Here is a 315-nt window from a genome sequence, read left to right as displayed (position 1 = left end):
TGTTGTTGACACTTGACATGTTGTTGTGAATTTGGAAGATGAAAGTTTTTCAAATGTTACATTTTTGATTTCAAATGTTCTGACTTGCTTTCTATAATTGAGATATGATAGGGTGAGGGTTTGTGAAAGTAAATGCTTGTTCTTATGCTCACCATTAGGCATAAATATAATGCATCTAACTTATTGTAGTCTGCTTCTTTTATTTCCTACAAGTAAGTAAAGTAATGTACTGATTTTTGAGTCTGACCTATTCTTTGTGGCTCCATTATTCTAGGATGTCAAGTGTACAAGAACAGTATAACGATGTTATGAGTA

The sequence above is a fragment of the Papaver somniferum genome, chromosome 9 (genome assembly GCF_003573695.1).
Source record: "Papaver somniferum cultivar HN1 chromosome 9, ASM357369v1, whole genome shotgun sequence".
Lineage (NCBI taxonomy): Eukaryota > Viridiplantae > Streptophyta > Magnoliopsida > Ranunculales > Papaveraceae > Papaver > Papaver somniferum.
Note: the sequence above shows the minus strand (reverse complement) of the source record.